Genomic DNA, 26710 nt, shown 5'->3' on the forward strand with positions numbered 1-26710 from the left:
TGTTCTGGTTTGCCCTCAGAACGCAGAGCCTGATGTAAGGACTTGGGTTCTGGTGTGGGCAGGGAGCTGGTCCCTGGAAGCAGGAATGGGGAGCCAGGAGCCGAGGGCGGGGAAAGCAGGCGCAGGGTGAGTTTCTGAGCTCAGGATCGCCGTCCCGCTGGGGCTCCCTTGTGCCAGGGACTGTCCTGAGGAGCTGTGTGAATATGCCGTAGATTTGTCCCTCTGGAGGGTAGGAGGCTGGGGCGCTGACCCCAGGGCCGGCCTGGGGAGTGTGTGGCGACTATTCTTGGGGAACGAGAAAGGCTGCCGTTTCAGCCCCATCCAGCAACGGCTGAGACAGCCAGCAAGGTCTGGCATAATGACTGCCCACCATCAGTGTGGCAGACGGTGTTCTGAGAAGAGTCTGAGAAGGTTCAGACCTGTGACCATGAAGGCACACAAAGACAACGGGCTGCCCACCCGTGGGGGACTCAGCATCCCCCGTGCACCTGGCGTCCTCCCTGGGCACCTGCTTGCCGGCGCCTTCCCGGCCTTGAGCCTCCGCATCCCGTTCTGTGCTCCGGCGAGCATTTTGCCCCTCATTGTCTTCCGTTTCCAGGCCTGAGTTTCCATGCCTGCTTTACTCTTCCTTCCAGTTCCAGAAGGCAGGACCTGAGTTTCTGACTTCCCTGGCTGTCCCTCTGTGCTTGACGAGCAGCAGTGGCCCAGTGAGGGTTTGTGAGATGATGACGGAGTGGCCTGTTGACACTCTAACCTCCTGTCCCCTGACCCAAATGGGCCGTGGCCACGTAAGCTCGGGCTGTGTATTTAGTCATTCACCTTCCGTGCTTCGTTTTTGGTTGTTGAGGATGAAGGCAAGCCTAAGTAAACATCCAGAGCCATCATTCATCATTCGGAGAGACGGGTCGAGGCAGATGGCTTTGTTGGGAAGTGAGAGATGGCAGACAGAACCCACCTTTCAGGATCCATAATAACCACCTGGCCTGCTGCCTTCTGCCCAGCACCCGATTCCGTGTGTCTACATTGTAGCTGGGAGCTGAGGGGACCCAGGAGGAGGGGGAGTCCTCCAGCCCTGCAGCTCTCCATGGAAATGTTTCCTGAAGTGCACACCACTCTGGTGGCGTTTTGAGTTTGCAAGGTTTTCATAACTTTTTTTTTTTTTTTTTTGGAAGATTGCAATTTTTAAAACGTCTTGGTTAAGCAGTAGGATATTCCCTGAGGTTGGGGACTGCTTTGCGTTTCTGGATAACATTGTGGCTATCTCACCAAGGAGATTTAGGAGCTGCAGATGCATTTTGGATAAATATTTAAAAATACAGAATGGCCCCCTTATTACTTTATTCAGGTCTCGGGCTTCAGAAAGTATGTGTCCCAGCGACTCTGTTTCTGACCCGGTTTCTGTATATGCTTTGCAGGTATGGCTTGTTCTCTGAGGCCGGGGGAGGGGAGTGGTCTGTGATACGGAGCCAGATGAATGAATAATGAATCATTTCATGCTCTTAGAAAGTAAGCATTCTGCCCTTTGCTCTGCCGCTCTGGCTGGGTTTTCTAAACGGCGAATATTACCACACAGTCCAGCAGCGAGGCTGCCGGGGTGGAAGGGGGGCCTTTCCCCCACCGAATAGCCCTCTAACAAAGCTCAATGGGGCGGGGCAGGGGGTGCTTCCCAAGGCCTTAGTTGGAGATGAGTCAGGCGTGAAAGGGAACTGGAATCAGTTGGAAAGCTGACCCTGGAGGCTCCAGCTGTGGGTCTCCCTCTCTTGCCTCTTGAACTGTTGCCCAGGTGACAGGTTGCCAGGGTGAAAATTTGACCCCAGGAAGGAGCATCTGAGAGGTCACATGGCTGGCGTCCCTGACTGAGGTGGAGCCAACAGAGTGGGGGAAAGGAAGGCACTCCGAGGGAGGAGGTGGCCGAGGGGCTCTGGACGAAAGCAGCCAGCACTCATGCCCGGGCGGGGTGACTCCCCACCCTGCCCACCACCCTGCATTCATCACAGCGTTCAGAGAGAGCCAGGACTCCATTCCCTGTCCTAACAGGGTCTGGGTCTTCTACCCACCAATTCGTCTGAAATACTTTCAGCCTTCTCCGCGTTTGTTGGCGAGGGTGGCGGGGGTGTGGGGGAGAGCTCTTGACTTTGCACCGTCTCCCAGCTCACACCTGAACTCCCTTCGCCTGGTGCAGGCAGGATGTTTCATTTCCTCCTCCTTCAAAAGCCTTGGGAGGTTTTATAATTTATGTCTTGGAAGAAGGAACGAAGGAAGGAAGGGTGACATTGGGGCCCAGTCTGACAACTTACGTCCTCACTCGGAGACACTGGTCTCAGGCCAGCCTGCCTGGTCTTCTCTGCTTGCTTCCCGTTCGACCGTTACTCTATGTATCAGTCATGGGTGCTGGCCCGGCTCCCTGCCTGGTGACCCTGGCTGTCCACTTCCCTCAGATTGGGGTCGAAAATGTCCCGTCTCTGTTGTCTCGTCTCAGATATGGGCACAGCGGTACCTGCTTGCCCACCTCCCAGCGTCACTGTGGGAAACAGCCAAGAGGCCAGGTAGGAAAGTACAGGATCAACCATCATATGTTGTACCAGTGGTTCTCAAAGTGTGGTCCGGGGACCAGGAGCATCATCACCATCGCCTGGGTGCAAGGGAGGAGAGCAGGCTCTCAGCCGGCTGTGACTGTGAGGCCTCCATGAGTCCCACCCGTGCGGGGATAACCACCACCTGCCGCCACTGTTAGCAGTTAGGTTCTCAACCTTGTGTTTCTTCCCCCAAGCATTTTGTGGGGCTTCTATGCAGTTGGTGTTAAGTTATTTGTTCTTTCATGTTCCAAAGCAGGAAAAGAAAAGTCGAATTGGATAGACTCTTGCATAGTATGGAGAGCCCGGTTTTACATTGAGGACACCAAGGCCCAGACTTAAGTTAGGCCTTTTAAGCAAGGCCCCCGAGCTCGGAAAGGGCTGCATCCTGCTGCATGGCCCACTCGTCCTGCCCACAGGTCCCTGCCTATAGCCATCACCCCTTTTATCCATGGGCAAAGTTAGAATCAAAAAGAATCACAAGCCAGGATGCCGCCCTTGGACAATCCTCCTTCATTGTCCAGACACTGGACTTAAACTTCCTATCTCGCTGGGGAAGCCCAGCCTTGAGATCCGGGTCAGATTGCAAATGTCCTTAAGTGACCGCCCAGCTAGTTGGAAAAGTTACTCAAATCCTGGAAGAAGAAGAATGTTCCTTTTTTTTTTTTTTTTTTTAAGATTTTATTTATTTATTCATTTGGGGTGGGAGGAGCAGAGGGAGAGGGATAAGCAGACTCCCTGCTGAGCCCGACCCGACCCGGGGCTCCATCCCACAACCCTGAGATCCTGACCTGAGCTGAAGTCAAGAGGCAGAGGCCCAACCCACTGAGTCCCCCAGGCGCCCGAAAACTTTGCTTTTTTTAAATGCCAAAAGCCATGTCCGAGACTCTTCCGTTGGGTGGAGGTCTCTTCTGAGTGTGAGTCTGACAGCGCCGCCTCCTGATTTCCTCCTTGAAGTCCACGAACAACACAAAGACGCTGTCAGAGGCATCTGTGTCCAGCTTGTTAATTTTTCCTCGAAGGTTCAACGTTGGCTCCTTTGGCAGCCCATTCTTAAGCAATTCTCCTCAGTCGAGTCTGGGAAATGGTCCGCTGGACTGCTATGGAAGCCACTCCTGTCTCACGCGTGGCCGTTTGTTTCTGTGATAATTAAATGCCTACAGTTTTCCAGAACAGGGCCCACCAGCTGTGGCCAGACAGGGTAGAGACCCAGAGGAGGAGGAGAAGCCCTGTCTGGCCGCAGGTGTGGGAGTCTGTGTGTCTGAGACAGCAAGGGGACGGGTAGCACCGAGTCCTTCTGTCACACGCACAGACACGTGAGCCTCCACGCAGGGAGGAAGGCCAGCCGGCCAGCTGCACACAGTTCCGATGACCACCGGCTCGGCTCGCTCCTGCGTCGGGGGGCCCCTTAGGAGCTCACAGGCCAGGATCATGAATGGAGAGACACGTACATAAATCAGTGCGGTGTCTGGTTGTTTGTCTCAATCCCCCCTTTCCCTTTGTGCTTTAATACTCAGTACGGGTTTCTTGCAGGAGTGGGGAAAGGAACCCATGTTCTGTAAATCACATATTCTGTAAAATTCCAAATGCTGTGTAACTAGGGGAAATATCAGGGGACCAGCTCTGCATTCTGGGTAAGAAAATGTCACCACCTAAGTCAGGTGAGATTTCAGACACTTCCCGTTGGCGGTATTCATCCCCCACTTCCCTGAACAGGCTTCCCGTTCATGGTGTTGTATGTGTGGATTTTGATCACGTTGGATGTAAAGACCATTGCCAGTCTACCAAAGTGTTAACTTACATATTTATATATTTTAGTTTTATTAATTGGCACTCTTAAAAGGGGCTGATTTCCTCCGAGAACAATGAAGAACGTGGGCCGAAGTCAGGCCAGGAGATCCTACTTTGTTCTTTTTTTTTTTTTTTTAATTATATTTTATTGTATTTTTTCAGTGTTCCAAGATTCATTGTTTATGCACCACACCCAGTGCTCCATGCAATACGTGCCCTCCTTAATACCCACCATCAGGCTCATTTATCCCCCCCAACCACCTCCCCTCCAAACCCTCAGTTTGTTCGTCCACAGTCTCTCAAGCTTCGTTTCCCCCTTGGATGGCCCACATGTGCAGTGGAATATTACGCAGCCATCAGAAAGGATGAATGCCCAATTTTTTTCACCCACTTTGTTCTGAGGCTCATGGTGCTGAGCTGCTCTTGGGGGCAGGGGCGTGCCTCCCTGGCTGAGGTCAGGGATAGCAGCTCTAGGTAGCCCTGTGAGCTGACCGAATTTGTCTTTCGGACCATTATCTGTCTGGGTTTCGAGCCATGATGCCCGTTTTCTTCTTTCTCTCCTCCCTGCCTTCTCTGGGCACAGCTGGCATTTAAGCAGGCACCTCTGGGTACGTGCCCACTTTTGCCCTAAGCCAGCCACGACCTGGCCCTTTTTGCCCCATTGTATAAGTAAGGCTCATACAGAAATGGTCAGCAGACTCTCCCGGTAGAAGGTGGGACAGAATGTTTCCAGCTCTGTATACACGATAGGCATGGCTCTTCACCACAACCTGACTTACGGACACTGTAATTTGAATTTCATGTAATATTCATGTCCCAGAATACTCTTACTTTCATCTTCCACCTCCACTATTTTTAAAAATACAAAAACATTCTTTGTTCCTGGGTGGCACAAAGACAGATGACGCCCTAGATTTGGCCCTGGGGCCGAAGTTTGCCTCCGGTGGAGGACAAGAATTTGTCTGGTTCTGCTTTTTGCTCTCGGTCTACTACTCTGGTGCCTTGCTGCGTAAGGCGTAGGGATGAGGGAGAACCCGTTCCTGCCGTGGAGAGACACCAGAGATTGGCTGACATGGGGTACGAGCGATCCTCTGGCTGATGGAGCCATACACGTCCATCGTGGTAGCTTGGAAACCTTAAAAAAACCCTGTCATCCCCACAGCAGCCCCTGAGATGGTCGGGATCATGAGAATTCCTTTTCCGATTTGCAGATACGGCACAATGGTTTCCTAGGGCTGCCTTAGCGAAGGATTTGCTGGGCGTTGTGAGCACCAGGAATGTGTTGTCTCGTGGTGTGGAGGCCGGAAGTCTAAGATGGAGCATTGGCAAGGCTGGTTCTTCCTGAGGCTGTGAGGGAGCATCTCCTCTGTGAGTCTCTCCTGCTTTTGGTGATTTGCTGGCTTTTTGTGACATTCACTCCAATCTCTGTCTTCGTTCTCATGTGGCGTACCTCCGTGTGTGTGTGTGTGTGTGTGTGTGTGTGTGTGTGTGTTTGTGTGTGTACCTCAAAATTTCCCCCTTTGTAAAGACTCCCATTCCATAGGAGCAGGACCCACCCTGAGGACCTCATTTTAATGCCATTACCCCAGTAAAGACCCTATTTCCAAATAAGGTCACATTCTGAGGTCCTGGGGGTTAGGGCAAGACTCAACATAGGAATTTGAGGAAGCATAGTTCCATGTATTAATAGGGGATGTGGAAAGCCTGGTTGAGTGTCTTGTTGGTGATTGTCCTGGAGTGAGAACGTAGGACAAAGCTGTCACCTCTTTGTATGAATATAGTTTCCCGTCAAAATGTCATGAGCCTCTCACTGTTTATGCCCCCAGATTTCCAGACCTCCTCAGGTAAGGTAAACTCTCCATATCTGTGTCTTCAGCTGAGACTGGAAGCTGGTAAAACAGCACCTGGCAGACGGACGGGGACATCGGGCTGCGGGTGAAGACAAGGCGTGTTCAGAGACTCCCAAAGACAACAGAATTTTGTGTTCTCCGAATTGCTTTTTGACAGTTTGGTGGTTCCCGTCCACTTTGTCCATTGACAGCCCTGATGTTTCATGACACAAAATCAGGCAGTTGGGCATCTTCTAGACTTGGGACTTGATGCCAACATGATGATCCCACATGAAGTCCTGTGGTTTCTTCTGGAGGCCTTAGGGATTGGGGAGTATGGCCACTCCCTGGGGATAGCAGTGCTTGGTCCAGAGATCATGCATGTCTGCTTTGCCTCTCAGGAGCGCTGGTCTTTGTGCAGAAACGTAGGACATTCGGAGGTGGACCACAGAGCTAGGGGGTTGGAGAGGGACCAACGGGTCCTTTCCATGTAATCCATTCCCCCCTGGACCTCACTGGTGGGACCATTCACAGTCAGACCCCGTTCCCTCCCTGAGCTTCCAGCACCAAGTTGCCAAAGGGTCCCGTGAGTGTGTGTGTGTGTGTGTGTGTGTGTCTGTCCTTGTGTGCCCGTGCCCCCACACTCCTGTGCCTGCCCAGAGTCCAGCATGACCATCTGAGTCAGCTTGTTGGGCAACATTGGGTCCTCCCATGTTAGGTATGAGGTAAGAGTTGACACAGTCACCCCTAGTCTGGGGAACCTGCCAGAGACTTACGGGATGAAATTAAACTCTCTACCTAACTGATCCTTTGGAAGGAGCAAATGGCAAGCCCCAGAGAGCTCCCAAGGCCCTTCCCTCAAAATGCTAAGTGACTCAGCCCTCAAAGCAACGGGGAATACGAGTGTTGTGGTTCGCTCTTCGTGAAGAAAAAAACTGGCAACTTTTTGCGGTTCTGATGACATAGCGGTCTGCAGTTTCTCAGCAAACGTGTATTCTTGTGGCTGCGAGAGAGGCTTTGGGCAGCCTGGGGGTGCGGGAGGCCGAGGCAGGGAACACGGGATGGGGGTGGGGGTGCTCCTCCAGGGAACTCGGGGCTTGCCGCTTCCTGACCACCTGGCTCGGCGCGGGGGGCCCCCCCGCACACAGACCAGAGCAGGGGAGCGAGGCTCCGCAGAGCTGGCACCCGTTCAGAGTGCGGCAAGAGATAACCACGACCCCAGCCAAGATTTGGGGAAGGGGTGGGGAATAGGAAAGGAGGCACCCCAGTTTTATATAGGCTGGTGTTGTGACGGGAGGGATGACTTAACAATCAGAAAAGAAGAAGTGCTCTACGTCATGTTCTACTCACTGTGGAACAGATCAGCAAGAGAAGAGACGGGACACAGAAGCCCCCGCAACCCTCTGCTGAGAAGCCAGGTCTGCTAATACTGTCACCGCCTCCTGTCCCTTTTCAGCATGTTCCCCCCTTTTTAACACGAGGAGAGCTCTCAAGTGGCATCGATCTTCCAAGGGCCATGAGTGTCTGGACGAACATTCTAGAGTCCCACGAGTCTTCCTCGGACCCACGGGTAGCGAGGCAGACAAGCACATCCACGGTCAGCGCGCCGGCTGGACGGCCGTATCTTGTTCCCCATGTCTTGAACATCCCAAACCCAGCCCGGATTTTTCTGTCTCCTTTGGGATCTAAATCTTTTGTCGTGTTTGAATAAACGGTCTCACATCGTTGCCTTTCGCATAGCGTTGGTTGACTGGGATGGAGCTCTTCCCTTTGCCTTTGCGATTTTGGATGTCGCTTGTGCCACGTTCTGTCCGTCTCGAGATGAACTGTGTCCATGACGCATTTTTCTCTTGGCTTCGGGTTGATTTCGTTTCCTTTGTGTACACCTTGCTGTACATCTAGAGTCCGTTTTAATTGTTGAAGCCCCGAAGTGGGGGGTCAGCGTCCTGAAAACGAGCCAGCCGCCCCAGCGCTCTTGCCGTCGCGTGGGAGATACCCGTTCGGAAGAGGGTCTGTCTGTACCTGCCGTCTGTTCTCAGGGGAGGGGGCCAGAGCGTTGCAGGCCTGGTGACCGCGATTTGGGGAGGGCATCCAGGATGCAGTTTCAGACTCACGTTTCACCACGTGATTGGGCCAGGAGGCCGTGGCTGGGGGGTGGCGGGGGTGGGGGGGAGTCCGGCATGGTGACTGTCAGTCCTGTCCCTCCGTCGCGCCATCCTGGGGTAAGGGATCCTTCGCAGATGTGGGCTGCATAGCGTCCCGTTGGTTGAGTGGGGCTGGACGCCGCTCCTGAGTGACCGGGAGTCGTGTGTGAGGAGGAAGCCCCGCTGCTGGCGGGGAGACTGGGATGCATCCCTGGGGTTTAGCCATGAGAGGATTCTGTCGAGGGGCCAGGCTCTGTAGCAGAAGTGACCGCAGGTGAGGGGAGACACCGCCCTGGGGGAAGATAGCAAAAGAGCCGATAAAAATAGTAAATAAAATAACAAATAAAAAAAATAGCAAGTAACAGATTTTAAAATGGCAAATAAAAACAGCCTTGTCGCAGGCTGTGATACAGGTCTGTGTGAGAGGTTTTCTGGGGATGCGTGTGCTTGGGTCTGCGTCCCTGGAAGGCCAGAGCCAGCCTCTGAGACCCCACGGGAGGCCCTGCCTCCTGTTCTCAGCAGCAGGGAGCCAGGAGGGGGCAGCTTCTCACCCCTGCTTGCAGTCTGAGAAGGGAGAGGAGGGGAGGAGAGGGGAGGGGAGGGGAGGGGAAGGGAGGAGAAGAGAGAGTGGAAGGGGTCTCCAGCGCCCATTCCAGGCCAGTCCCTTCCTTCTGCTGGCCTTGCTCCTGCAGCAGTGATGGAAGGTGCATCTGAGGCCACATCGTAGCCCCCACCACTGTCCCCACCTTATCGTGTGAACACGGCTGAGGGCATAGTTCACCCTAGACGTGGAAGAGGGAAAGTGCCATCATGAGGTGTCGCTGACCAAGGCTCTGAATCCCACATTCCCCTTCTGTCTTGCAGCATCTGCCTTCTGTGGACGGGAGGCCAGGTCCTGGGACTTGCACTCTGACGTCAGGAAGCGGGTGGCCTGTCGGAGGTAAGCTGTGCAGCCTGGGTGTTGGAAGAGCAGCTGTCCTCACCTGCTGCGTGGAGGCCACTGTGTCATGGCCAGGTGCAGGGACCCCTGCAGGGAGATGGGCCCCGTATGCCCGCACGGCAGTTCCTGAGGGAGGAGTCACTTCCAGAAGCTTCTTGGCCTTTTACAGCTCTGCAGACCTCTCCCTCACGGCTCTGTCTTCACATCCTTGTCAGCTCTCAGTTTCCCCAACCTGGGAAGGTCAAATGGCACCAGGGACTTCCCTTTCTGGTGCCACCCAAGGAACATCTGGCTCTACCAGAAGACAGACGGGCAGCTTGTTCTCTGCCCTGACAGCCATGGGGCAGAGCCAGGGTTGGCCGTCCCTTTCCTGTTTGCACAGAGGAGTTAGTCTTAACAACAGAAGAGGTTATGAGCTCCCAAACAGCGGCCACCAGTGATGACGTGCAGGTTGACAGAGCTCCGTGTGGCCGTGGTAGTGGCTCGCCTATGCCAGGACTCTGGGCGGGCGTCGGGCCGGGAGCACAGTGGCAGACTGGGCATCCTGCTGCAGCCGGGAAAGAGTGAATGGTGGCTTCATAGCACATCCTCAAGTCTTTTCTTGGCTGTTCTTTTTTTCTTTTTCTTCTTCTTAACTGTTACTGTTAAAGCGCAGTTGACATGCAGCGTTATGTTAGTTTCAAGTGTACATCGTGGTGATGGGACAAGTCTGTCCAGGGCTCACTGATCCCAGGGTCACTGGGGTCCCCGTCTCATTTCACCCAGAGGTAGGATGTTAGCGGCTCTGGGTTCTTTCTCCCTTGGCCAGTGATAGAACAGTCACTGCAGTGGGGCAGCCTTCTGGGGATGAAGAGCCTTCTGTGCCCCTACAGGTGAAAGGATCGGGTAGAATTAAATGGATCCTCTGCGTACACTGGGTGGAAGAGGCAGTTCACGAGGAGCCGCTCAGAGGCTGCCTCCTTCCCCATCACGTTGGAATAACAAAAACCCTTCCAAGTAAAATGGGGAGCTACCCGGATCGTTCCAGTTTTGTCCTTAAGTCTTCCGCATCCTTTGTTTGACTTGGGATGGATGACTGGAGTTTGTTCCAAGGCTTTTCTCTCCCCACCCTTTCTATCAGGTCCCTTTGTTTTCTAGTATCTGCTTTCCGACAGAAAGAATGTTGGGGGTGCCTGCTCGTTACACGCCTGGGGCCTTTTCAGTAGTGATGTGAGGAATTCGGGAGCTCTGTGGTCCCAGGGTCAGTCCTCTCCACACTGAGGTCTCAAGACTTAAAATACTTCTACCCTTGCCTTATAAGTACAGCCCCTTGCCCTGGAGGCTGTGGTCTGTTTGGGTTGCGGGGAAACCCAGCGAAAGGCATCCAGATTCCTCACATTCTTTTGGCCTGGCACCAGCCGGAATGCCAGGATTTCTGAAATCAGCCAGCAGATACGCGGCTCGGCTCTTTTCTCTAGATAAACTTGACCGACCCCAGTGGGTTGTACAACATACTCGCTATCTGACCCCCAACGTGGTCTCCCCTCTGGGTTTCGATTTAGGGTGCAGCTTGGCGAGTGCGGGCCCACCACTCGCCCAGCCCCGGCGTGCCGAATAAGGCCGGTGGAGGTTCCTGGGGCCTCTGCCCGGGACCCCTCACCTGCTCCAGCAGTAACCTGAGCTGTATTTATGTGGTTTGCTTTCTCTGGCACTGAACCAGGGTTCTTGGGGACAGCAAGATGTCTGGGAAGATGAAGCAGGTTGGTTGGATGGGGCCCTCTACCTGGAGGTGACCCAGAATGGTGCCTCTTGTCTCCATCTTGGCATAAAGGGCTCCTGTGTGCCTGGGAGGCTTACTTTTACCTGTTCTGGGGGAGGGGGGTGGTGGAAGACGTGCCATCGGGCTGAGATTTTAGGAGAGTAGACGTGTGCCCTGTGTCCTACAGCATTTAGAGAACTCATCGGCTGGCCGTGGTCAAAACAAGGCATTGTGATACATGCAGCCAATTTTTGTGGCTCCCCGTGCCCCCCACCCCCACCCCCACCCCCGGCAACCCAGGAACATAAATGCGGTTTTCTATGTGCATCTGTAATATTTGAGATCTGATTTATCTCCGGTTCACTGTGAGGTGGAGCTTCCCGGGGTTTCAGTGTGTATGTCCCGAGTTCTGCCTGACTGTGTGATTTTCCGTGTCATTCCAGCAAGTCTCAGCCTGTTAGCGATCCCCCTGTTACTTCCATCAGAAATCGTCCATTAAAACACCTGCTCCAAGGCTGCGGCTCAAGATGGTGGACCAAGTGAGGGAGCAGAAATGAGCCCTGCCTTTCTCTTCACTTTAAGACCCGTGTGAATGACTGTGTAACCAGCAGATACCAGAACTTGGCCTCAGCTCCTCAGGGAGCGTGCCAGCCAAGGACAGAGCCCAGTTCCTTCTCCAGGGGAGGCTACAGCTGGTTCCCACAGTTCAGCCAGTGCCTAGGAAGGCTTCAGCCAACTGCCTTCCCGTTTTGTTTGCTCGAGCCCTGGAGGAGGGCCCTGTCCTGTCCATTTTACAGATAAGAGGTGAGGCTCATTCCCTGAGCCACCCCTTCCTGGCCCACCCCCCTTATCTGTTCCTGGTTAGACGCACGCCTCATGCAGGCAGGGGTCCCCAGTCCCGTGCTGGCCCAATAAAAACAAATGACAAGCCATGAATGTGGGCCATCTTGCTAATTTTTAGAGGGGACACCAAGTTTTTTTCCTAGAACTGCCCATTTACCTAAAAGTCAAGGATATGATTCAAGAATGAGTTGATCTTAAATGAAGTTACCCTTTAGCTACCTGGACCCCTCTTCTCTCTCTGGGTAGGGCCCACTCTGGCCAGGCACCCTCGGCCTGGACTGTGTGGAGAAGCACCAATGGGGTCTTCTTTTCAGGGGCTACTTTTCAGCCCAGGGATCTCCAGACGTTTCTGATGGGCTGGGGTTTTGGGGATTTTGTTTCATTTCGAGGTGAAATTCACATAATATCCAGGAAGCATTTTAAAGTGTGCCGTTTCCTGGAATGGAGTGCCTTCTGCTCACGTCGGTGCTTAGCCAAGCCCCAGAAGAATCCCCTGTCCCCGTGAAGTAATTATTCCCATCACCCCTGCCCCCATCCCCTGGCAGCTACTAAGCCGTGACCTTTGAGGATGGAGCTAGGCTCCAGTCCTTGTGGTGGGAGATCCTGCTGTCAAGACAGAGCGGCTTAGTCCGGCATGGAAGCCCAGGCCTGCTGGAATTGTCCCTGGCCAGATGCCCCCGGGGCACTGCGATCCTGCACCTGCTGAGGCCTGCAAGACACCCCCAGGGGCAAGATCTGACCTCACATTGTCCCAGAGGGCGGCCCCCCCCAGCCAGGCCTTGAATCTGAGATATGGCTCTGCCCCTTTCAAAACCTCTGCCTGCCGATGTCTCCCCTCAGTGCTACCTCAGTCAGTAAAGAGTGTGGTTGAATCTGAGTGAGGTCAGGAGCCGGCTCCGTGGAACCCGGGGAATGTGGACACAGGAGAAAGCCGAGCCTCCCTCCAGGCGCTGAGTGACACTCAGAATGGCATCTGCGTTTGTAAAAGCCTTGTGTGTTAGCCTCCTTGAGGCCTGCCCTCTTCAGCCTCCTTCCAGTGGAAGTCTTGAGAACAGATGAGAAATGTTTAACATAACTTGGTTTGGAGATAAAGGTGTGAGTGAGGACTCTGCCATTGTTTATTTCGAGAGCCTCCCAATCTCTCGCTGAAACTCAGCTCAGATTACAAAGAACTCCCCAGTCTAATCAGAAAACCCCTCATTTCCCTATCTCTCTGGCCTGACTTTTCTCCTTTATTAGTTCAGTACTTACAGCCCACGGGGCTTTGGGAAGGGCAGAGTGAATGCATTTTATTCTGGGGTGAGAAAAGTTGTCCCTGGGAGCATGTTCCTCTTTTCTAAGTGTGGAAGGATTTCAGTTAGGAGTCCGTGAGCATTTTGCATAAATTAATTTCTTTGGAGCTCGGTTTCCTGGTCTGTAAAAATGGGACCAGGGTCTAGAAAGTTCTTAAAGATGAAAAGGAATTAAATATGCTCTCCGACTTGCTCAAGCGGAACAGGAGGGTGACTGGAAGGGTCCAGACCAAGCACTGCGGGCCACGGAGGACCCGGGAAGCAGGATTTGAGGCATGAAGCTGCTTTTCAGGAATTACATGTCCCGTGTGCGCTCCCCCCACTCCTCCCCACACCTGTGCACCTGCCCCCTCACCTGGCCCGTGCCGCTCACCCAGCGTGCACCGGGCCCAGGGATGGCCGCCTGCCAGTGCACAGCTCTCCTCGGCGAGACCTGCCTCTGGGCCGCTTTCACATTTCCCGGCTGCCAGCCCTCAGAAGTGGCTGCAGCCAGCTCAGCCTTTTGAGCCAGTCCTCAGTGGTTGGGTCGGCAGGCAGGCTGCAGATTGGCTCCCCTGTAGGGGTGTCTATTGGTGATTCCTCAGGGGGAGCGTGCAGGGCCGTGGGGGCGTCCCTGGGCCTGGCAGTGACCACTGCTGGTCCTCCTAGCCAGTGAGGAGATGACCCGTGCTCTTCCTCACCTGGGCTTGTATGCAGTTTCCTTTCCTCCCTTCCTTCTTACTTCCTGCCCTCTCCTCCCCACCTCCTTCCTTTGGGATTTGGCACCACCTGTCACTTTGGGCAAGTCCAGAACCTTGCCTTTCTCACCTCTCGCCATCGTGGTGGTCCCAGAGGTCAGAAAAGAGATTAATATGACCCACTGGCCAGAGTGAATGATGTGGGGCCCCTCTTTCCAAGAGGTGAGCATCAGTCCTGCGGGAGGGTCGTGCGGAGGGCCCATCTGGGTCTTCCTGGCACGCTCTGGTCATGTTTTGTAGACTCCCATCACCATCAGGCAGATAGGTGCAGGTCCAGAGTTCCACTTGTGATACTCCTGGAACCTCTTTTCCACTCTGCCCACAGCGGGGAAAGCTTTGCATTTGGTAGAAGACGAAGCAGAGATTTTAAAAAAAGAAAAAACAAAGGGCGCCTGGTGGCTCAGTGGGTTAAGCCTCTGCGTTCAGCCCAGGTCATGATCTTAGGGTCCTGGGATCGAGCCCCACATCGGGCTCTCTGCTCAGCAGGGAGCCTGCTTCCCTCTCTCTACTTGTGATCTCTCTCAAATAAATAAATAAAATCTTAAAAAAAAAAAAAGAAGAAGAAGCAGCAGCAAGCAGGTGTTTACCTGGGGTCGGTGGCCTCCTATCATGGTCCTTCTAGAGGGCCTGCTACAGAACTTCAGGCACTTGTGGTTTCTGCAGAGAAAACCTGTCACCCTTACTGCATTTCTGAAAATATCTGCACCTTCAGAAAAGGCAGCAGCTCCTGACATAGAAGAAGACCAAAGACAGGCTTGGGGATAAGTGGGAGGTAAGAGGAGCAGGCTAGGGTCCGACAGGGGCACCGAGTGTTTCCTTTAGGCTGGAGTGCTTCGATGAAACCAACATCAAACTGGACAGAAAGCAGTTAAATCTCTTCTTTCCTTCATCTCTTCGTTAATTCTTTTGCTTATTAAATGTAGATACTAAATTTGTTGATTTATAGATTGAGGGAGACTTGGCTTACAGAAATTCTTTGGATTGTAGTTGAACTCAGGCTTACTCAGAGCCACCCCTGATCATCAAAGGCGCTCTGCTGGTGGTTAATGGGAACCTAGCGTCCAGGTCAGGGGCAGCATCCACAGTACTACCAGGCCATCCACGGAACCTCCCAAGTCCTTGAGACCATATGGTGCTGAGGTCTTAAAGAGGAATTAATGAATTTGCTTTCAAAGGAGGCTGGTTTTTTAATGAGTGGTGCACAAGGTCCTGGGGCCCAAGTCAGATCTGGCAAAGAGGAAACCAGGAGGAGAAATGTTAAGTGTGCAGTGTTTGAAGAACTCCCTGTAGCTTCGTTTCACATATAAATTTTGCACAGCACTTTACAGTTTGCAGAGCTCTCTCCAGATTTGTTCGTGATCTGCTCAGGGGACGGCAGGGCAAGCCAGATATTAATTACTAATTTCATCGTACAGGTGAGGGAGCTTTGTGCCTCCGAGAAGCTGGACAGTGATTAGAAGCGAGGCCAGATAGAAGCTTCTGACGTGGCATCATCACACAGGGGCCCCATAGCGGGAGATCTGCAGTCAACTGGTGGAAGGCTAAGCGGGGGTCTAGAATTGGCCATCAGCAGAAGTCACCCAACTGTGGCAGAGTCTAGGGGCACCTGGATGGACCTGACAGGAGTGTTGCTCACCGGATTCCCATCTGGTTTGGATCCCTTGATTTTGGAGGAATTTCATGTAACTTCAGAATCAGGCCTCCGACTGCCAGGCCCTAAATATTTGTCAGGGGGTCAGGTTTGGGTATAAGCCAGGAGAAATTAGTTGCCCACCTGGGGATGCCAAGTCACCCTGTCAGTGTTTCAGGGTACCACGTGTGAGTGGACATCAGCGTGACCCTGGATGGGCCTGTGGATGGGCAGCACCCCCACTTTGCCGTCCTCCAGTGAGACTGAGCCAGCGTGACCTAGACAGTCTCTTCTGGACAGGGTCTGGCCCCCAAACACTGGACTCGAGGATGGGCTTCGGTTCTGCAGATGCAGGCCTTGGAGGCCAGGCAACCTGTTCATTGATCTCACGTGAAAAAAGCAAATGATTTGGTGAGCGCACCCTGGCTGTGCAGAGTGGGGCCCTCTCACGGGGACCCTTTTGCTCCCACTTGACCAGTGGGGCTCTGGAGGGGTGTTGCCTAGACTCCAGAGCCGACCGTGTAGGTGGCTGACAGCGATGCAGCCGCACTAACCGACCCTCTGTTGTGCCTCAGTTTGCCCATCTGTAAGATGGGAATGGGAGCTGCAGTTGGAGCTAGACCCGCAGGGATGGGGCTCGGCTGCCGGCGGGAAGGCACTGAGTGCACCCACTCCCCTGGCCTCGATCAGCTTGCGTGTGGGAGTCTGTTCCTGTTTTTGTTTAGTGAGTGGGAGTTGGGTGTTTAGAGACCTAAAAAGCACCCCAGTGGTACGAGCCGGTCCCTGTGCGGGGTCACTGCTGCGGCGGGACATGTGCTCCAGGCTTTTCATCGGTGCCTGCCTCCCGTCCGCGGCTGCTGCTTCGCCCGCTTTTCCTCTTCCTTTCCTTTCCTGACCGTACGTGCGTTCCTTTTGTCCTTTAGTGGGTTGTTGCGGATTATAACTAGGTATGTCTCTGTGTATACCAGAGTTTTGCTAAAGTTTTGTTTTCCAGGTGTTTCCTGTACACACAACATTTTGGCCCCAAGCGGGTATGTTTTAAAGTGTCCCAATTCCGCGATACTTAGTAGAATCACAAAGCTGTGCAGCTACCCTGTCTGTCTGGTTCCAAAACATTTGACCCTATAAGAGACCTGTGAGCCGTCACGCGACATCGCCCTGCCTCCGGCTGCCAGCAGCCCCTAACCTGCTCTCAGTCGCTCTAGATGTGTCTGTTCTGGAACCGTATGGTCATGGGACTTTTTGTGACCATCTTCTGTATTTTCCATGATGTTTTTGGGGGTCGTCCACCGTGTGGCATGGGTCAGAGTTTCCTCCTTTTTATTGAGAGGAAGACTCCATGGTGTGTATGGCTGGACACGTTTTATTGGTCTGTTTCTTCGTTCATGGGCACTGGACCGTTGTTGCCTTTGCTGATTGCCCGTAGCACTAAGACTTCTGTTTTGATGTTCTAACTAAAATGCTAAGAGCCATCTTCTCTGGTCTCCCACCTCTTGGAGAGACCCGCTGGCTTTGGATTCCAGCCCCGCACCTGGCTCCCATGCCAGTCCCGAGTATTTGCAAAACCTCCAAGACCCAAGACTTGACCTAATTGCCTCTTGATGACAGTCCCCTCTTGGTTCTGATCTGAACACCGTCCCTTTCCTGGCGGGACTCTAGAGTGACAGCTCAGTCTGTCCCCACCTGTGAAACACGAGGGCAGGGCCCAGGAACCTGCATTTCACAGACCCTGCTACAGACCCACCTACAGTGGGTTCCTGCTGTAGCCGGCTGCCTTGGGTCCACACTTAACCTATCTCCACTTTTTGGAGGACCCCTCAGAAGCCACAGATGTTTGCTGAGTCCTCCTGACAACCAGATTCTGCAGTTTGAACACACATCTTACTGGCCAAACGTGGTGAGGGCAGGAAGGGAGTAGGGGAAGCCAGAGCTTGTTGGCTTTCGGAATGATGCGCCACTGCAAGGTCCCCATGTGCCCGAACACTTAGCTTCCATTATGCAGCTACACCAGGCCTCCCAAGGTTGTATCACCATGTCCTGGGCAGTGGGGGTGTGACTCCTGGGGGGCAGGGAGCAGGCAGAGCCCCTGCAGCTGTCCAGTTCTCCCAGCTGGCGCCAAGCACTAAGCCCATCCTGGCCTGGGCAGATGGAGACAAGAGAATGCTGCTGTCCTCTCTGTCGGGGAGTGCACTGGACACCAGCTCTTCCCACCCGGGTGCAGGTGCAGAAGGAAACAGGAAGGCAGGTGGGCTGTGTGGCCTTGGACTTCCCCTCCTTTGTCTCTTCCCGCTTCATGCCCAAACGGTTTTGTCCTCCTCTTCCTTTTCCCTCTCCTTTTCTTTCCTTTTCTTTTTCCCTTTGGAGATGGCTATGTACAAGGAAACCTCAGAAGGGCTACTTGCTGCTTTGGGCCATATCCTATCTAACATTCTCAGGTTTTGGTAAAGAATAGGTCATTCAGAAATCTGCAGAGTAGCATTTTTATGGGAAATAATGCATATTCCCTTTTATTTTTAATGGGTTTTAAGTGTGATACTAAAACATTCCAGAAAGGAATGTGTGGGATGAAGGCAGCCAGTCTTGTAGGATGCTCAGGACCAGCTGTCTCTGCCCTCCGGGCTCACCTCACTCTGCTTGGCCCCTGGGGGCCGCCATCCTGGGTTTCTGCTCCCTGAGGCTTCCAGAATCACCCCTCCATCCCATGACTCTGCCCAGGGGGCCAGAGAAGGGCAGAGACGGAGAGGTAGTGGAGGAAGGCTCTGGGCAGGTGCTGTGACAGCAGCAAATGGTGTGCGTGCCTTCACGGCTGAAGGTGAAGGTTTGGGGTACCATGCAACGTCTGTGTGTCCTGGGATGAGTTGATTCTCCAAATCCGTTCCTTCGTCTCTACTCATCGAATCTGCTTTGGAGAATTTAAGTTCGTTGTTAGGCTTTTTTCACCAGGCCTGCCTAGTGATACAGGCTTCTGGTGAGAATTGACATGATCTCTGCTTTTCTGGGGCCGGAGTGATCCCATACCCAAGAAATCTAGTGGGGGCCAGACTGCAGGCAGTTGGGGTTGAGGGATTCTAGGTGAGACGTGGGGAGTGGCTGAAGGGAGGCCAGCAGCAGGGGAAGAAGGAGAGAGAGATGGCCAGGGAGCCAGTCGAGTCTGGAGCAGTGACCAACAAAGTGTGGCCCTGGAATGGGGAGACCAAACCCTGCGTGCACCCTGTTTTTTGTAAAGAAGGTTTTATTGGAACCCACATGTGTCCACCTGTTCAGTGTCTGCTCTGTGTTGGCCGGGGGGAGGGGGCGGCGGAGGTGACAAGTGGCTGTAGACAGAGACCCACAAAGCCCGGAAAGTCTGTCCCTTTACAGCAATGCTGGCTTGGGGACACGCGACAGTGTCTGGACACATTACCGGGGGTCACAGCTGGGTTTGGGGCTGCTGCTGGCATCTAGCGGGTAGAGGCTGAGAGGCTGCCAGCCGTTGCACGAGGTGTAGAACATCCCCACAGCAAAACCTGCCCAGGCCCCAGATGGCCAGAGCCCGAGGTTGAGAATCAGTGCTTTCCAGAGACAGTCTAATGTTCCAACTAGAGAACTGCCTGGTTGCCGGGGAGGGGGAATCTAGCATGGGTGATCTCTGGGCGGTGCCCTTTCCAGGATGGAAATGCAGGGGTGCGGGGCAGGCCCACCTGCGTGCAGGGAGAGGAGGCCACCGTGTTACCTTCCTTGAGTGGCCGTGGGAGGCAGCTGTATGGGAGACATGAGTTTGGGCACCTCATCGCTTGGGGTGGTCTAGCTGTGGCTGGCCTCCTTAAGGAGACTGCCCCAAGCGGCAGAAGGACAGAGACGGACAGTGGGGACACTGGGCACTCTGGGCAGGTGGAGGAGGAGATAATCTGTGAAGGCAGGTGGGCCTTCATGGGGGCCTCCGGAGAACCCTGGCACCCTTGAAGGCCAGCCCTGGGAGAAAGGAGAAGGTAGTGGTCAATCGTTAGAGAGCTGCCCGATGAAACACACACACACAGGAAAGCACCTTTAGGACCTGGGTCTTCATGTGGGTCCACTGCCAACCCCAGTGAGAACAGTCTCTGAGCTTCTAGGCGGGAGGGACTTCCAGGCTGGCGGGGCGGGGGGTACACGGAGGGCCCCCGCAGGGACCCCAGGGCAGGTGGGGGCTGCATGAGGGTTTCCAGTGAAAGGAAGGAGGCCCGTTTGCAGCTCTGTCCGCCAGCACCAGCCAGCGTGGAGCCCTGTCCGGGGCTGGCGATCCTGCAGGAAGGAGGCGGAGCGGCACAGGGCTCTAGGATAGTGGACGGCACAGCCTCCCAGCTGAAGACAGCGGGGGGCCGGGGAGAAGAGGCCGCCAACCATCAGCCCGTCGTCTGGGCATGAACCATGACAGACAAAGCCGACCTAGCACAGAGACCTTCCCGGCGGTGCCCTTTCTGCTCTGGAGTGGTTTCTTTGTTCTCCCGATCCTCTTTCTTAGCCTCTGTATGCAACAGTCACCCTCGGGTACCTTTTATGTTTAGTTGGAAGCAGAAGAAAAGCTTCTCCCAGCTCCCCTTGGCTCTAGGTCATCTGCTCCTTGGCCAAGCGCCTCCCCTGTGTCTGCATCAGAACAGCTGAGAAAAGCAGCCGTGAATGACTAGAGGGGCGTGGACCTGGCTTCCAGAGCCTCTGGTGAATTCTCTCCCCTAAGATACTGTCAGGTCAATTGAAGTCCATTTTATCTGTGCCTGGTACAGACTTGTAGCACAGGCTGCATGGAGAGACAGAGAATAATTCACAAGAGGTTTGCTAATGTATGCTTTGATTAGAAAGTAAAAGGAAAGAAATTTTTTAAAAAGAAATAAAGAAAAAATGGGAGCAACCATCTGACCATCCTGTTCGCTGAACCACAACAGCAGAACTTTGGGGATCCTCCTCTGGTCTCCAGGCGCTGGGCTGCTGTGTGCCCAAGGGACTGTTCATGTTCTTGGAATTGTCTAGAAGTGAGCTGACCCCTCCAGTCCTGGTTCTAGGCTCCTGCCGGGCTCCCTCTGTGGGCCCTGCCTCCCAGGAGCTGGAGACCTTGGCCCAGCTGCTTGGTTTCTCCAAACCTCGACTGCACGATGGAGGCAGTAATTGTCAGTCTCAGGAAACGAGTCCACGGAAAGCACCTAGAACATGCCTGATGTGCAGCAGATGTATGTGCTAGTTTTCCCCAAACCGTAGGACCATGACCAAAACCTGCATGGCTTAAAACAACAGAAATTCATTGTCCCAGCCTGGAGGACACAGACCCATATTTCCTCGGGAAGAACCCATCCTTGCCCTTTCTTTTGTGTGGCAGTTTCCCCGCGGTCTTGCAGATCCTTGGCCGGCAGCAGTGTCTCTGATCTGTCTCTGTCTTCACGTGGCCACCTGCCCGCTGTGTGTGTCTGGGTCTCTATGTCCTTTCCTTTCCCTCATGGGGACACCTGTGGTTGGATCTAGGGCCCACCCTAATCCAGAATAAACTTATTAGTATTATTATTTTTATCACATCTGCAAAGACCCTGTTTCCTGTTGTCAAATTCAAGGACGCTGCGAGTCAGGATTTAATGTGTGTCTTGGGGGACAGACTGTTTAGCTGGCCATGTGGGCGTGGTTATGTGCATTACCTGTAGTAAGACTTCTGTTGTGCCTCACGTCCTTGTCCTCAGCATTTCTAGGAGCCGGCTCTGAGCCGGAAAGCTTGTCTTTGTGCTGTGTTCTTGGAGCAGTACCCTGAAATGGGGCAGATGCCCTGTACCTGCTTGGTTGACTTAAGGAAAATAATGCCCCCATCCCCCGTTTTCAGAACAGCATTCTGCATTAAACAGATGTCAGGAAGGCTGTGAACATAAGAAGTTTTGCTTTGGAGAAGCAGCCACATTCCTGAACGGTGAGACTGGAACCGCCCACATGCCCTGCACTGGTTCAGGTATTTGCTGAGTGATGGTTACTGTGTGCAGAGCACTGCAGTGGCCACGGAAGGGCACCGCCCTTGCTGGCCCAGGACAGCCTGGCTGGATAGGTACACAATTACATAAAACCACAGGCAAGTGTTGAGGTCCTATTGTAGTGGAGCCCCGGGGTGCCAGGGCTGGTGAGTGCAGATGTGGCACTGACTCTGACGCTTACTGTTTAAGGAGCCTGGACATCCCCTGGCAGCTTCCCAGGAGCCCCAGTAGGGGCTCACATGGGACCACCAGGGATAACTGGCTGTAGGAGACACAAGGACGGTGAGACTGTTCCTTGGCCTCTGTAGATGGGACCCACGGTGCCCTCTGGATCACAGCACAGCCCAGGGACCGAAGACCGGGCTGGGTGACCCAGTTTGCTGGACAGGTGGTCGTCAGAAGGGCTGTGTTTGCCGGTTGGGAGTGGGCTTCTTAAAGTTTCTTTCATGGGAGCCGAGGCAGAAGCCAAAGTTAACCTCTCCAGGGTCACCTTTTAGTGTGTTCTCAAACATGTGTCTTACATAAAGAAAGCTCCAAGATGGGTTTATGCCTCACATCTGAGTGGGGCATGTGAATTTTCTTCACTAGTGGGACATGTGAATTTCCTTCACTAGGAAAGTGGGCTCCTGCTCTCACTCGCGGCGAACCTGAGAGCATGAAGCCTGGCCTGATCCCAAGCTATACGCAGATTTCCTCTGTCACCTGCCCAGCCTGTTGGACCCGGGTGCCCATGCACTGCTGGGACAGGAGCCAGCCCAAGGGCCCATCTGTAACCATGTTCCTCAATGTGCAGGGCCCACAAGTGTCCCTCAAATGGCATGTCCATCAGGAACCTCGAAATGTGAACTTGCTGGAAATAGGGTCCTTTTAGAGGTGACCTGTTCGGTTCGGAGGAGGTCGTGCGGGAGTTGGGTGCCCATCCCAGGAGTGGTGTCCTTAGACGTCAGCGGTGTGCAGATGGGGAAGAAGGCTGCCTGGTGGCCGAAGCGGAGGTAGAAGCACCCATAAGCCGAGGAGAGGCCAGGCTGGCCTGTGGCCCCTCACTCCAGGAGGGAGGCCTGGAACAGAGTTTTCTCCAGAGCATGTGAGAGCACGTGACCCTCTGACACCTTGCTTACAAGAGACCGCCCACCTCTAGAACTGGGACCTTGAAAGGCCTCTTTAATGTAGTGATTTGTTCTAGCCTCACCCGCTGTGTCCCAGCCTCCCTGAGCCCAGGGCGCCGCCAGGAGCACGGGACAGCGTGGGCTGTGGGGCCCGGGCAGGTGGGGCCTGGGCAGTGGGTGAGTGGGATTGGAGGTGTGCGCACGGTGTGAGCCGTGCTGGCCAGGTGAGCCTCTGCCTGGGTTACAGATGTGCCTCGCGTTGACCTCAGTGTTGCCTGCGGTTTGTGCCGCAGGATCGTCCTGATACAGTTCTCCCAGCTGTCGACTCTGTTCAGACAGTCTGGTTCAGTTCCACACTCACAGTTGGGGACGCTTGCCTCGTTCTCTCCCGCCCGTGGATGACGAGGCATCTGCACATGGCTGTAACCGCAGCAGGACAGGGTCCCAGGATTCCTGAGGCTGTGCAGGCTGCCCTGCTGGGTCCCACTGGGTCACTTACCTCTTAGGACACACGTTGATCTCTTCAGGGTCCAAGTGTTAAGGTGGAGCTGCCCACTGATGAGCAGAGCTCCCCTCGCCTGGGCATTCAGGTCTGCCGCCTGTGGGGGAGCCGTCATTTCGGGAGTCCTGTGTGTATGTCTTGTGCACGGCTATGGAAGAACTTCACCTCCAAGAGTTTAGTGTTGTGGGTGTGCAAGGCTGGTGTGCAACCCCCAGAAAGTGCTGCTGCTTCCGGGGCCTTCGTGATGAGGACTGGGGAGTGGGGGGGTCAGTGACGGCAGAGCTGTTCATAGACCATTGGTTGAAGGGTTTGGCCAGCAGAGGCAGGGAGACAATTTTCCAGGCAAGGGAAACAGCACACCTGCTGAGTGTCAGAGGTTAGACCGAGGCAGGCCGTGGCAGACATGAGGACTGTCACAGTTGAGAGGCCGGGTGGGGGATGGTGGGGATGAAGGTGGTATCTCGGGGGTTGAACTAGGGCAGATTTTTTTTCCCAGTAATGAGGCATGTAGCTGGGGGTTCAGAGGGCGTTGGAGGAGGATCGGGTTCTTACAGGTAGAGTTTGCTTGGGCCTGGAGGAGCCCAGGTGGGGGACCCACCGTGGGCAGTTGAGGCTAGGGGAATGGGGACTGGGGTCCACGTGGGGGAACTGCTGGCGATTCTTGAGTGTCCGGGTGCAGGCCGTGTGGCAGTACCCATCCTGTCTGCGCATCAGGGTCATATGAGAGTGTGGACACGTCTCTGGCCTGGGACACGCTGCTGCGGGAGCCCTTTGGGGCACAGGCATGTGGGCACACGTGACACCCCTGGCTTCTGGTGGGGAGATGGCCAGGGGTGTTGGCGAGCGTCCTACCGTGTGTGGGACAGAGCACGATCCCATCCGAGAGTTAATGTGCTGGGACTGGGGACCCCGAGCTCAGGGGAGCTGGCACTGGGCACATAGGAGCGGGTTTTATCCACTCACCCGGAGGTGGTGGGTACCATTGTCCCCCTTTTATAGGGAGTTGCTGGAGGCACCGGGAAGCTGAGTGACTTGCCCAGACTGAGCGGCTTCAGGCTCAGGGACACCAGGGATTAAAGGGGAGGTCATCCAAGGTGAAAATGTGGTGACTTTGGTTTTGAATAAACGCTGACGTCTCCAAGTGGAAGTGCAGAGAATTTGTGGTTTGTAGAAGACCAGGAATTGGAGTCCCTGGTTCAGAGCTGTCTGGGGACACCAGTGCTGTGCCCACTCGTCTTCATTCTCCAGGGAAGACCTTGAGGAATGGTAGTCTGAGTACCCACTGTGTGCTCATCTCGCAGGGTAGGTTTGCTCCTGCAGGTGACAGAGGCTCAGAGAGGTTAGGTAACTTGGCCAAGAGCACACAACTAGACCTGGCATATACACTCAGATCCACCCAGGGGCCCTGTGTTTCTTCCTTTGTGCTAGGCCGTCTCTGCAGTTCAGTCCCCACTGTGGTCCGAGGCCAAAGAGGAGGAAGACAGGGTGATCACTTAATAGTTTCCCCAGCACCAGGTGAGGAGACCATGGCCCGTGGCAGAAGACCAAGCCAGGACTCAGCAGGGCTTGCGCATGGAGGCTGGGGGGCAGCATGCCCACTGCAGTCTTGCTCTGAGAGAGGGCAGGAAGGGACCTGCTTATCTCCCAGGCTGCAGTGAGGGAGGCCTCCAGGGAAAAGGATGGGCAGATTAGCTCACCAGAACAGCCTTTCCCTGGTCTTTTTCCAGAATTACTTTCTTTGGATGCAACACAGGAATAGATCACGTTTGGGCCAGAAGACATGCAAACCGAGCTGTTGTGGATGCCGAGCTCATGCATGGATGAGCTCATGGATGCCGAGCTATTGTGGATGCCGATGCCCATGCAGTGCCGAGCTGTTGGGGCCTTGTGGCCCGCCGGGCACAGTGGGCCTCCAGGCCTCTGCTCTCGCTGCCTGCACATGCGGGCAGCTGTCAGCCCTCCTTCCCAGGCGCTAGGCCCCGGAGCATCTTTGCCACCGTCCAGCGTCAGCTGGGCTCTCCTGCCTCTTCCGGCTCCGTGTCTCTGGGGTAGCGCCGGTGGCTTCTGTTGCCTTATCTCTCGCCCTCCGCGGCTGTTCTGCTGGGCTCCTAGCAGCTGCTGAAAATTTCTGTCCGGGGTTTTGCCTTCCTGTTTGGTTTCAGCACTGTGACTCCCTGGAGAGTTGACTTGTTCTCCTGAATGTTGTCTTAGTTGGCGCGTGGACTGCTCCAGACTGGCCGGGCCCCCAGAAGGCACTTGACACTGGCTGCCAGCTCTTTGGGTGGCGCCCGGGGCGGGGATGGGGGCAGTCTCCCCTGACCTTGCCCGTGGCCGAGGGACCACCATTCCGCTCCACCCTGCTATTTCTTCCCTCGCCTCCTGTTTAACAGTGGTCCGAGCGTGTTCTCGGTTAACCGTGATGCCTAGACCCCTCCATTGTCTCCATGTGAGCAGCTTGTTCCAAAGCCCCAGTTAACTTGGTCGCCACTAAGAAACGCCTTTGCAAGGGCCCTGGGGTAACTTGGCAGGAATTTTACAATAATACTTAGGGTGTAGAAGTTTGGTTATCCGTTGCCTGCCGACATCAGACTTCTTCAGGGGTGTGCAGTGAGCGGTCATCAGCGATGGCCAGGTAGTTTGGGATCCTGGAGTGTTCTGAAAGTGTGGAGGCAAGGTCACATTTTTCAGTAGGGTCTGTAGCTCTCTCGTTTGGGGCCTTATGTTGGTTTCTTGGCGTTCAGTTGTATTAGGTGTGACAGAGATAGACACGAGGAGAGAGAGGCTGGAGATGTTTATCTTCCTGGGGCCACCAAAGCAAAGTACCACAAACTGGGTCGCTGAAAACAACAGAAATTCCCTCTCACGGTTCTAGAGGCCAGGTGTCTGGGATCTTGGTGTCCTTAGGGCTGGTTCCCTCTGAGGCTGTGGTTCAAGGCCTCTCTCCTCGGTGTGTGGACGGCTGCCTTCTCCCTGTGTCCTCCCATGGTCTCTCCTCTGTGCCCAAATTTCCCCTTTTTGTAAGGACCCCAGTCGCAGTGGAGGGGGGCCCACCCTAATCACCTCATCTGAACTTGATCATCCACAAAGATCCTATTTCCAAAGAAGGTCACATTTGCAGGCACAGAGGGGAGCCATGCCTCACAGGGGTGGTTCCGTGGTTCAGACTCCTTACAGAGAGTATTAGAAAAATGGGAACACAGAAGCCTCCACAGCTTCACTCCTCCCTGGCCTGGTGGCATTTAGGTTTTCACCAGAAGACATTTGTTCCTATGCATGACTTGCTGTGTTGTCCTAGAACCCAGACCCACGGTTGGGCCTGAAGTCGCTCTAACCGTGGAAATACGGTGCATCAAACCTTCATTCCATGGAACCTGCCATTATAGCAATGGAGATAAAGTTCCCGAAGTGATCAGTGGCTTACAGAGATATTACACTGGCTCATTTGATAAAGCACGTGTGAACCCAGCTAGATGCAGTCTTTGCCGCGGCAAAATCGCAGCGTTCTGGACCACGATGGTGCAGTTAGGAAGCAGCAAGGCCATGTTAAAAAAGAATGTGTTTCACACAAATTCAGAGCACTTGCTGATGGAAAGTACAAGACTTGTGTGGGCGCTGGGTCATGACGACA

General features: G+C 54.3%; 1 protein-coding gene across 1 annotated transcript in view; it reads left to right on the forward strand.

The window, feature by feature from the left end:
- The window catches only part of SH3BP4 (SH3 domain binding protein 4), an 83184-nt gene that overhangs the window by 26853 nt on the left and 29621 nt on the right, over nt 1-26710 (forward strand). The window contains exon 2 of the mRNA XM_044241898.1: nt 9202-9277. The gene's annotated coding sequence lies outside the window, so the exon portion shown is untranslated. The remainder of the gene's footprint in view (nt 1-9201; nt 9278-26710) is intronic.

This window comes from Neovison vison, chromosome 3 (assembly GCF_020171115.1).
Source record: "Neovison vison isolate M4711 chromosome 3, ASM_NN_V1, whole genome shotgun sequence".
In the NCBI taxonomy this organism is placed as follows: Eukaryota; Metazoa; Chordata; class Mammalia; order Carnivora; family Mustelidae; genus Neogale; species Neogale vison.